General features: G+C 35.8%; 1 long non-coding RNA gene across 4 annotated transcripts; it reads left to right on the top strand.

Annotated features, from left to right (window-relative positions):
* Positions 1 to 4,343: 4,343 nt before the first annotated feature.
* Positions 4,344 to 6,821, top strand: LOC122017456. Of its 4 annotated transcripts, none has more exons than XR_006121361.1 (5): positions 4,344 to 4,363; positions 4,451 to 4,558; positions 4,637 to 4,706; positions 4,781 to 4,888; positions 4,986 to 5,109. It is a non-coding gene; the product is annotated as an uncharacterized LOC122017456 (long non-coding RNA). The 4 variants fall into 4 exon arrangements; XR_006121362.1 differs by lacking the exon at positions 4,344 to 4,363 and adding an exon at positions 6,792 to 6,821 and having other exon boundaries at positions 4,391 to 4,558; positions 4,986 to 5,072; XR_006121360.1 differs by lacking the exon at positions 4,344 to 4,363 and adding an exon at positions 6,792 to 6,816 and having other exon boundaries at positions 4,391 to 4,558; positions 4,986 to 5,088.
* The last annotated feature ends 4,273 nt before the right edge of the window (positions 6,822 to 11,094 follow it).

Below are 11,094 nucleotides of genomic sequence, written 5' to 3'. Positions count from 1 at the left end.
GTTTATTTATTCCTAATAATTTTATTAGGGAACACATGGCATATTTGAATGCAAGATTTCGTCAAAGGGCTAAGTCCAAGAAGTGGTTACAAGATGAGCATAACCGAACGTTTGCTACTTGGTTACATGATCGTGTAAGTTCCTTTAGTATTACGTATTGACATACATTCATTATCATATTTACGCTTAATTAACAATTTATCACATAAAAAATATAGGTTGCACGTGTAGACCCTTCCACTCATCAAGTATCAGAAAGATTGAAATGGATAGCGCGCGGACCTAACAAGCAAATCTTAAAGTACTCTAGTTATTTGATTGATGGGGTTACTTATGCTATAAAAGAGCGTGATGGTATACGAGTTGTACAAAACTCCGGAGTCAGCTTAGTCGCAAAGACAATGTAAATTGCTAGTGCAAAGGATAAAAAACCTATTGTGTCAGATATGGTTTTTTATGGAGTTATAGAAGAAATATGGGTAGTTGATTACACGAAATTTCAAATTCCAATGTTCAAATGTAATTGGGTGGAGAATAAAAATGGTATTAAAGTTGATGATCTTGGTTTCACATTGGTAAACCTCAATCGAATTGGATGCAAAACCGACTCTTTTAGCTTGGCTAGTCAAGCAAAGCAAGTATTTTACACCGAAGATCCTTTATGGAGTGTTGTACTTGCAACTCCAAGCAGAGAGTACTTTGAATACATAAATGGTACAGAGTTTGAAGAAATTGCAATCCACTATCAATGTTTTAGCAGAGGGTTACCACCAATGGATGTTGACGGAGAAGATGATAATGAACCACCATGCATTCGGGATGACTGTGATGGGAATTGGGTCGACAATATTTAACTGTTGAACTTTTTACTTTTCAAGATGAGTTTGTAAACAATTTAAATTGATATGTTATTTACCTTTGAAGAATGATATGTTGTGGACAATATTGATATGTTTTGTTTCTCATGTTGCGGTTAGTTTTTATCACTTTGTCTAATTACTTTTTTCTATGATTATTTTATCAATTCTCGGTTCTCAAAGTTATCTCAAATGGATGGGTATAGTGTTATTTATAAATGAATGGCGAATCACTTATTCCTGCAGTGTGAATTGTTAGAAAAGAGATCCATCTATAAATTCATGATTCAAGTTCTAATCTTTATTAAGAAACCATCTAGGAAGTTCTTTAAGAACATGCTACATTAGGTTTTGATCATGCTCATCCACTGGAATTGAAAAGAGATACAAGTCTGGCAGTGGAAAACATCACTATGGCAACCAGTCTTAGTTTCACAGTAGCCTAGTTTTGTGAACAACACCACACAAAACATCTAGGAAGTTCTTTTCTTGTATCTGTTGTCTATTTACTTTTTTCTATGATTATTTTTATCATGTTGTTGTGATCAGCAGAAGGTGTGGACTCCATGGAAGCCTCTAGAAAGCATGCAAAAAAAGGTAAGGGTAAGGAAAAAATTGAAACTCCAGCCACTGCCGAGAGTTGGGATGGTAACACAGAGTTGGATTCTACAAACACCCAAACCACAAGAATGTCTAGAGGTCGTACACACCTAGATAAGCTAGCTAAGCAAAGGATTCAAGGAGTTAGAAAGGATGTTGCATTCAATAAACTTGGACATCCAATAGGAGAAGCAGCTATTGCAATGCAAAGTTATATTGGTGTGCTGGCTTGAGAAAAGGTTCAAATTAGTTACAAGACTTGGAAATATGTTCCAAGTAATGTTAAAGAACTGATCTGGGAATCAGTTAATGTAAGTAAATTAGCATGTTTTATCAATTATTATAATATATTTACTGTTTGTCTTAATTTTTTTTAACATATTTCCATTTTTGTGATTTACAGTTGATGTACAATGTTGACCCAAAGTGGAAGAATGGTTGTTTGAAATCAACAAACAATAAGTGGTGTCAATACAAAAGTTATCTCACTAAGACGTTCATTTTAAGTAAGCTTGATAAACCCGAGGAGTTGGACGAGCCACGTATTGGCTATGGTATTACAAGAGATACTTGGAGGTCGTTTGTGATTAGTCACATGTCTGAAGACTTCATGGTAAGATTTGTAATTTAATCTTTTAAAACTAGTTTATTTATATTCAAGTTTAACAACACATGTATCCTCATGTATCCTCACTAACTAGAAACTAAGTGATCAACAAAAAGAAAGAAGAAAACAACACATGTATCCTCATCGGCTTTCACGTAAAGGATATGCACGATTTGCGGAAGAATAGTAAGTATTTTTTTAGCATATTTTCTTATGAACCCTCCAATTTATTCACATAAAATTATTTGAATTTTCACTGTGCCAATGGGATCACTGATTATGTCTTGCTGTTTTCTCATATTCCCTACTATTTGGTGGCATTTCACTGTCAATGTGGTTGCTGAGACGCAAGTTCTATGTAGTAGACGCAAGTTCTATGCAGGAGCAAACCACCTTTGGTACCGCATACTCAACACCTGAGTCTGAAACTAAGTATGCGGGGGGCTGGCTTGTTGCTGCAAGTTGTTGGCAGTTAGTGATACATTTGGTACCCCATGCCTTAAAGCTTTTCCCTGATTTCCCATTTCATTTAATGATTGTGCCTCTGCGAGATGTGCTGCTTCAGTTGGCTCTAATCTTGATCACAATCCTGATTGTTCTAGTGCTACAATTTGATGCCCAATTCCTGCGAGTTTGTTTCATTTAATGACTAATTTTATTCATTTAACTGTTATTGGAATTTTCTTATTGTAGGCAACTGAATTATGTGATGATGAAGACATTAATAGAGCTATTATGTGGAAGAAAGGACGAGTCACCAAAGAAGGTGGCTTTGAAGGAGAGGATTTGATAAAAAAAAAAACTAACAGATTGTAAGCAAAATAACAATAAGTAAAAGTACCATTTTTATTGAACTGATAACTCTTTTAGTAATAATGCTTTTTTAATGTGCCTGACAGGATGATTACATTCAACAAAAGAGGGAGGGTAAGCTGATAATTGAAGGAACCAAAGAGGATATACCTACCAAAGCACTTGACACTGAAGAATATAATGGCCGTGTGAGGGGTATTGGAGGTCATATCACTCCAACAATATATTTCAATTCTGGTAGAAGATGGAAGCATGCTGATGTAATCACTGAGCATAAAAGGGAGCTGATGGAGGCGAGGAAGAAAATTTTAGAGCAAGATGCACGTATACAAAACCTTGAAGTAATGGTGTATAAAAAGGGTACCATGTGCGATAATTCGATTGATGACAAAGGCAGTTGCTCAGTAAAGTTGCAACCCATGATTGAAGATGACATGAAGAACGATGATGATGACGTACAAATTTTGTGTCAAGCTGATGTTTTGCAGGTATAACACTAGTTGCATTAATTGTGACCTGCTGCTATTTGTGACCTGCTGCTATTTGTGACCCGCAACTTTTACATTTTAGGGAAAACCAGTTGCATTAACATTGGAATCTAGCACAAATATTGTTGCACATGGTACAATTGTTTGTGGCAATGAATATGATAAAATGCTTCATGGTGTTCCATTTCCCAATAATTGCATGGGAGTCTCCATTGATGAAGCAGTAGAAAAATCAGCACCTTTGCCATATCCAATTCCAAGTGAATTTGAAGTAATTGGTGATGATGTAGGAACCCATGTGGCTTGGCCAAAACACTTGATAGTGAACCAAGATGAGGTATTTGTGTTTTATTCATTTCAAATTAAATTGTCACTTGTTTTATTAATCATCCTATCTAACTGTCATGATTTGAAATTATTAGAAGCCTCGAAGGAAGAAGCTTGAACAACCAAAAAAGAAACATACTTTGTCAACAAGTGCCCCAAGAGCATTACATATGTTATATTGTTATAGTAAGCGTGCTTTAGATGATGACAGATATATATCAGTGAGTTTTGATTATGACGTGTTTGATGATGATTATGAACTTGTTCTACACCTTGAGGACATCATTCCTTTGTATCATTTGGAGCCCCTTTCAGGCAATTGTGTAGTTGGCTACATATAGTAAGTGTTTACATTTAACAATTTAAATATAATTTTAACAGGTTTACTGAAATCTATGATAATCATCCATTTTGTGAATAACTTTCATTTTTCAATCTACCTCTTCGTTTTATTATGTTTGCAATGGCAGACATCTTTATAAAAAACTGCTGAAAGATAACAAGAAAGAGAAATTCAGATTTGTGAATCCACATAAAATCCCATATATGGCAACCAGTGCACATGACAAAAAAGGCAAGCTTGAAAGGCTAAACCAAAGGGCAAGTCATTTGGCAGGCAGGCTAAGTGGTGCATTTGTAGATCAACTTGTATTGGTGCCATGTAATATCGGGTAAGTAAGAATTAAAACATCACTTTCAATTGTTGTCTTTTGATAATTTATTGAATTATATGCACTAATTATGTGTTTGTTGCATAGTTTCCATTGGATTCTCACTGTTATTGACCCTTACAATGAAGTTATTTATTTGTTGGATTCTCTAAGGCACCGCATTCATGATGAGGATTGGAAATATATAGTGGAAATGTGAGTTCATATTTCTTGTTTATTAAGCATTTATGTTAATACAAAACTCATATATAAAAAAATCATTAACGTATGAAGGGCCTTAAGATTGTTTAATTCAAACAAGGGAAGGAAAGGTAGAAAAAAGGCTATGTGGGTAATAGTAAAGGTATGTGTAATTACATATAACAGATATTTTAATGTGTATGTTTATCATTAATAATATGTCTCTAATTTCCATAGGCTCCTCGACAACAAGATGCCAAACAATGTGGTTACTATGTGATGTGATTTATGAGACAAATTGTTGAAGAAGTTGAAATTATCGAAAGAGATTCACTACGATCTATAGTAATGTTTACTTGCTTATGTCTCAAATTATTTGAAATAAACTATTTAAAATATGCAAAGTCAATGTTGATTTTTTGTTCCTCATTAATGTTCACAGTTCACACAAGCAGAGTATTCTCGAGAAGAAATTGATGAGGTGCGATCGGAGTTGGCAGAATGTATACAAGATCATATTTATGAGTAGGTGCGTTCAAGTTTATGTAAGTTCATTACCTTGTTTTAGCTAAAGTTTATGTAATTAAGTTCATTATCTTTACCAAGAAGCAACTTTTTGCTTCTTTAGAATCCATTTTCAGCTATGAGATGCAATCTACCCTTGTTTGTTATTCTCAGTTTAATATGTGATAAAGAGTCTTCTTGGTCATTAACTGAATTATATAAACTGAATGCATTTTAGAATGGAGAAATAAGCTGAATGCAACTATATTGAGTTTCTACCCTTCATTTTGGCTTTTCTAATGACCACATACAAATAAATTAGAAAGGAATGTAAACAGCACAAACCTCATCTGATGTCTCATAAGAAGTTCTTATAGAACTTCATTGGATGTAGGCGTAGAAGCTTACTATAGATCTGTATTATTTAACTTCAGGATATTTGCTTGTATTACAAGATATATACTTCATGTAAATATGAAATAAAAAACACAGATGCAACATAAGACAAAAACTAAGAAATGGATGTTATACTGAATACTACAAATCACAGTTTATCATATTATAGTTGATTCTCTAGCAAAGTTTCACATTTTGAACTCGTTTATTTTGATTTGAAATGTCTACAACTTTTACTAATGTTTGATGGTAAAATTTGGTGTTTGGTTCTTTATGCAACTTTTTATTGTTTGCTATAAAGTCGCCATAGCAATGTTGTAACCTTCACAACTCTGATGTTGATCAATACCAGTGGGTATTGTCTGAGTAGCTTCATTTATGTTTGGAAGTTTCTTATATGGGTTGTTCACCTTTTTGGTACCTCCATTTAGCCTTGTGTAGCGAAATCACTCGTTTCCCTTTGAACATAATTGAAGAAAATTTCATGAACGATGGTTGCTAGTCTTTTTTAATTCTCTCTTGGTTTTCTCAAAAAAACAGCAAGGGAATTCAAGTCAGTTGATGGTTGCTGATTATGAAAACTCAAGGCAGCTTCAGTTATTAGATATTGTAGAGTATCAGATGTAGAAATCAGAATTAAAAAAAAAAAAAGGGTTCTTTCATACTCCTTGGAATGGTGTTCGAGAATTTGTATGTACCATTGAAGGTCTTCCCTCCAATTTGCTGCTATAAATGGTCTCATCAGTCCCTATTTCACTGGTTGTTGAAAACATCTGTTGCTTCAGAATTTGCCAGGACAGTAATATGATTTCTGAAACTGCACATCTGAATTGCAATGCAAAAATTGAGAAACCTACTATTCTCCATACTAATCTGTAATGACTCCGCCATTGTCCCTATTTTCTTAGCCTTATTAAACACGTATGCATTAGATAGTCCCTCTCCTTCATGCTGCCCAGCCATTAATGGCTTGATACTCTGCTGCTGCAAATGAGAGCTTATAGACTTCCATTTTCCAGCACTTGTTGCATCTGTGTTATGGCTTGTAGGTACTGATTTGTTGAACCATTCGAGATACACATCAAGTTTAGAAGATCTTAAAAGTGCAGATGTTATAATTGAAGCCATTGTGGAATCTGAAGTAAAAAAAAAGTAGTTATTTTCAGAACTTGATAGGATTTCAAAAGTTTATGCAATTTAGCATCTAATGCTAGTTCTCCAATGATTGTTCATCTAATATTAGTTGTGAGTATTCATTCATTCGTCTCCAATGATTGTTTTATTTCTTTTGAGAGCCATCAATAATGCTCATGTATGGACTTGAAACATATTATTGCTACTTTTGTAGGTGGATACAGGACAGTCGAGATCAGTACACCACCCTTGCTTGGATTCAGTAATTGATCAGTACACTAAGCGTCTGGATTCAGTAACTACTGTACTGTTTTGAGTAAATAGATTCTTGGCTACTTCTTCAGTATTCAGTAGCTACTTCTTAGATGTGAATAGATTGTTGGCTAAGCAGATTGTAGCTGTTCAAAACAAATTTTTTGTGCTCTTTTATTTTATATGTGAATATCACTATATATTTTGAAACAGAATTAGTATTAATTTTGATATTTACTAGCTTCTCATGTAATTAAATACTAATATTACTTCAACATCAGATTTCTATTATTTTGGTATGAGTTTGAAATCATTAACTAAGTTGATTATATGCAAAATTCGAATCTAGACATGGTAAAAGAAAAATAATAGTTTCGTAAATATAAAAATAATGATTTTTAAATAATTTTTATTTTATTTTATGTCTTTAAAACGACAACGCTTTTAAAGCGTTGCAAAAGTGTTGTCTTTGTAAAAAAACAACAACGCTTTTAAAGCGCTGTAATAGTGTTGTCTTTGCAAAATATGACTACGCTTTTAAAGCGTTGCAAAAGCATTGTCTTTTCTACCAAAAACAACGCTTTAAAAGCGTTGCAAAATGTTACCTTTTCATAAACCGACAACGCTTTTAAAGCGTTGTAAAAGCGTTGACTTTGCTACAAACGACAACGCTTTAAAAGCGTTGTCGTTGAGCGGACTTTTAACAACAGTGCCTTTAAGAACGCTTTTTCAGGCACAAAGACAACGCTTTAAAAGCGTTGTCTATTAGCTTTTTTCTTGTAGTGAATATCCAAATTCAGCCACTTCATCATCTCTTCTTCATTTCTAGTTAATCCCTATACTATTCTGTATCATCCTTATTTTTGTATGGCATATACCTTTCAAACATTCAGCTCTAATAGGTTTAAACATTCAAATTCACAGAATTATTATAAGCTTCTGAATTGGAGTTGATTAGCCAAAACTAATTGAGTTCTACAATCCAATAGCTCTCTAGTTCTAACTTTCTTTTCACTACACTCATTATTGAACCAATTGGAAGATACACTCATGTTGCATTGATAGAGAACCAACTCTGGTTCAATGTATCAATAATAGCAAAATAGCTTACAATTCACAGTTTGTTTCTACAGCTCAAAAATTCCAGATTCTGATTGTAAGGACATTTCAGTAAAATTTTTAGCAAGTTTAGCATTGGAAGATAGTTCATTTGATATTGAATCGTGAAGACCTTGAATTCCATTCATTTCATATCAAAAACATCAAGGACACTATGGCACAAAGATAACCCAGAAAACCTTTGTTTTATAAGGGTTTCAGAAATCCTGATATCAACTTCAGATTCAAGCTGAAGTATTTCCGCAACTCAGCTTACTAAAAGATCTCATTTAGTACTAAATAAACAAGAGCTCAAACTCAAGTTATTTAAATTTACTATTGATTTCTGGCACGCAATTTATACAACATTTGCACTTTTCATGTTTCTGCATATCTTATACTTCTGCATATTCATGTTTCTGCATCTACAAATTTCTGCCTTTCCATGTTTCTGTTATAAATCCATACTAGATTTTCTCCACTTCAATTTAAGTTCTCGAATTAGCCAACCTTTAATCCAATTTCTCAACAGCAATGTTTCCAGCTTCTACACCAACTCTCAATCTATTTCTCACTGAAATTCTCACAGCATCCCAGCAATGATCAGCTTCCATGTTTCCAAAATAGAAATGTTTAAAATCAGTGATGTTTTCGAAATCAATGATGTTCAAAATGGTTGTGGCTTCCAAATTTGAGCAGTGTAGATTTCTATGGTTTTCCTGAATAGTAGTGATCAGCATGGTCAGATTTCATCATTCAGAATTCAGTAATTTCAAAACCTTCTCCCAAACTTACCTATGGTGTTTTGAATGTATCACCATAGTATCAACTTCCAAAATTCAAGGCTAGCTATAGAAGCTTGCTCTTGACATGTTCAAACTCAGGGAATGGATACCTTTACCATAGAATGATAAGAGTCATTCATTCACAAAAGATTTTACAGCATATTTGCACAAGAAACATCTCCCAAAACCAGCCCTTGCTCAACTATTTTCCAAACCCTGAACCATTCCTGAATTGTACATAATTCAAACTCGATAGCCTATAACATTAAACTCCATTGCATCATTCCAACACTCCATCATCATTAGCTTGAATATGAATTCTGGCCATAAACAAATGCATCCAATTACTCCAAGCACTCAAAAACACAAAACACCTCCCCCACACTTAAACTTTGACCTCTTGGCCAAATCACTCATCATATAACATTCAAAGTATCCACATCCAAAGAAAAATAAAGAATTAAGATAAAATAAAATGATATGATGATTAACAAGAAGATTAGCAAGAAACATGTGTTGGGGTTGCAAGATTGTAAATATAGTCTCACATCGACAATACATGGGAAAGATCGTGAGTTTATAAGAAAAAGATATCTCAATTGGCATGAGGCCTTTTGGGTAGAGTCCAAGCGCAAAACCATGAGGGCTTAGACCCAAAGTGGACAATATCATACCATTGTGGAGATATCTAAATTCTTCTCGATCCTACAATTACTATCAGAGCGAGATCGCTCTTCACCGGACTAACCGCCGGAAGAAGCACGAGCTAGAGCCATAATCCAAGATTGAACCATGTGGGTGAAACCTTGAATGAAGAAGTAGGGGAGGCCTTGAGCAGGTCAGTGACCTGATACTTGAAGGGATGCCCTGAGTAGGTCAAGAGTGACCCAATACTTGAGGGGGATCCTGTGCTTCTTTGTTTGAGGGGGGATTGTTGGGGTTGCAAAATTACAAGCATAGTCCCACATTAAAAACATATGGGAAAGATCATGGGTTTATAAGAAAAAGATATCTCCATTGACATGAGGTCTTTTGGGTAGAGCCTAAGAGCAAAACCATGAGGACTTAGGCCCAAAGTGGACAATATCATACCATTGTGGAGATATCTAAATTCTTTTAGATCCTACAACATGTGGAAGAGTGGAAAACAAAGGATACACCTTCATAAGTATGATCCCATCCATGGAAATATAGTTTTGAAAGAATCAAAGCAAGTTCTAGAGTAGCAATAACATAAGTGCATCACTCAATTAAGGGTCATCCTCACTAGGTATAAATATATCATCTCAATTTATCAATCAAGTGTCCATCATTAAGTAGCAACCTTGAGAGAATTAAAAGTCCATTTATGTGTAAAATACCGGAAATAGGCGAATATTAATAAGGGAATTTTCTGAAATTTTTAGAAATTTTTCGAGAATTTTTCGGAGCTCGTATGGACGAGTTAACGGGGACAAAAATGGGGCCCGGAAAAGCCTGTTTTGGCTACCCCATTTAAATGAGGAAAAGTTGATTTTTCTTAATTCCGTTTTTCTTTTCATTTCATTTATTTTTCTTTTCTCCCTGTGCCTAAACTTCCTTCTCACCCAACCCTTCTCGCGTCGACGCCTCCCCCTCGTGCCGACTGCTTGCCCTAACCGGCGCCACACGCGGCGGTTATCTCCTCGTCCGAACAACAGCAGTGCCCCACCCCTTCTCTGATCCTTCTCCTCGTTACTGCCCGAAGCCCTCCTCTGCCGCCACCACAGCGACGCCGGCCTTCTCTACGCCGAGCTCTGCACAACATCACCGCCGACGCTCTCCCTTCTTCCTCCTTGTCCAAGCGCCGGCGACACGCGAGCACAGCCGAGCAGAGCCCTACTCTTAACTCCAGCGCTGTCCTCCTTCCTTCTTGTCTCTGCCCGACGACGCCACCCGAGTCCTCACAGCGAATTTTGCCCTAGCCGACGCTGTGCCCTAGTTTGTGTTCACCGCCGAGACTCCTCTCTGCCCTAGCCGAGCCCTAGGTGCCGAGTTCTTTCTTCCCTTGTCACGCTGCCCTCTTCATCTTCTGCCGACGCCGTCTGTGCCTAAATCCCCTTTGCCCTAGTTCCTTACTGCTGAGCCAACAAGGTGAGTGGGTTGTAACACTTGGTTGCACTCTTGATTTCCCCTTCTGACCTAATCTGCAGGTGTAGGGTTTAGCGGATCACTGATTACGAGGGTAATCTTGTGCTGTTGATTGTTCTTGGGTCCGACAGCCACTTTCTAGCTGCTATTTCTTTCGGCAGCAACCAGTTTTAGCTGTGATTTGAGGTAAGGATTAGGTGTATTTGAATACTTGTTGCAGAGCATGTTTTGAATTGGAGGATTTGGTTAGATGATCATACGAATCTAGGCAAG

The sequence above is a fragment of the Zingiber officinale genome, chromosome 8B, assembly GCF_018446385.1.
Source record: "Zingiber officinale cultivar Zhangliang chromosome 8B, Zo_v1.1, whole genome shotgun sequence".
NCBI lineage: Eukaryota > Viridiplantae > Streptophyta > Magnoliopsida > Zingiberales > Zingiberaceae > Zingiber > Zingiber officinale.
Note: the sequence above shows the minus strand (reverse complement) of the source record. Positions and strands in the feature narration are given on the sequence as shown.